Here is an 855-nt window from a genome sequence, read left to right as displayed (position 1 = left end):
TTAATGTCAAGTCCCCGTTACCTCCCCTTTTAATTCTCGTTTCCTCTTTGGAATATTTGAAACGTTTTTATTTGCGCAAACAATCCGCTAAAAAAAAAGAAGTAAAACGGCATATCTAGTCCGTGTGTGAAAAAAAATAAAGATCATCCGATGACATATATTATAACCGCTTCAGTCTTTTATCTATTATTTATGTGGTGTTTGACATTTGTTTAGATGATAAATTTTAGAATGAAAATTCTATCTTTTACAGTCAGGCTCTTACAAACCCATCCCTTTCGAGATAACATTTTGTACCTATAAAATTCGAACTAAATTGTAGTTTCTTTTCAAATGAATCTAAAGTCTTATCTTCCACTTGGTATATAGATGAATTATCTTAAAACAATAATTTTGTACATACAAAAGTTACATGATTCTAAAATCTTATATTCCACTTGGTATATAGACGAATTATCTTAAAACAATAGTTTTTAATTTTATATAAAAGTAATTTATATATAAAAGCTGTTTACATTATCTACACGTATTTGTTTCAGAATGGGAATCATTAAAACGATTGAATGTGTAATTATTATCTAGAAAACCAAGGACGTTTTTGCGAAGCTGATTAAATCCCAATGGAACTCTTTTCCGTTTCCACGCAAGTCTGTCACTCTCCGAGCCTCCGACCCGCAAGCGACTTTGAATCCTCCGCCCATTCGGAAACAGAAGCCCGTGCCCCGCACGTGATCCCCTCTTCCTCCTCCTCCTACTCCTATAAACCCCCACAAGGCCACAACCCCTCACCTCGTCAGATCCAAAGCTTTCCTTCCCTCTCTCTCTCTCTCTCTCTCTCTCTCTCTCTTCTCAATC

General features: G+C 35.7%; 1 protein-coding gene across 1 annotated transcript in view; it reads left to right on the top strand.

Annotated features, from left to right (window-relative positions):
* Window positions 823-855, top strand: part of LOC109819396 (UDP-arabinopyranose mutase 3) — a 2,832-nt gene continuing 2,799 nt past the window's right edge. The window contains exon 1 of the mRNA XM_020385110.1: window positions 823-855. This exon is cut by the window's right edge and continues 386 nt beyond it. The gene's annotated coding sequence lies outside the window, so the exon portion shown is untranslated.

This window comes from Asparagus officinalis, chromosome 8 (assembly GCF_001876935.1).
Source record: "Asparagus officinalis chromosome 8, Aspof.V1, whole genome shotgun sequence".
Lineage (NCBI taxonomy): Eukaryota > Viridiplantae > Streptophyta > Magnoliopsida > Asparagales > Asparagaceae > Asparagus > Asparagus officinalis.
This window is presented reverse-complemented; position numbering and strand designations above follow the sequence as displayed.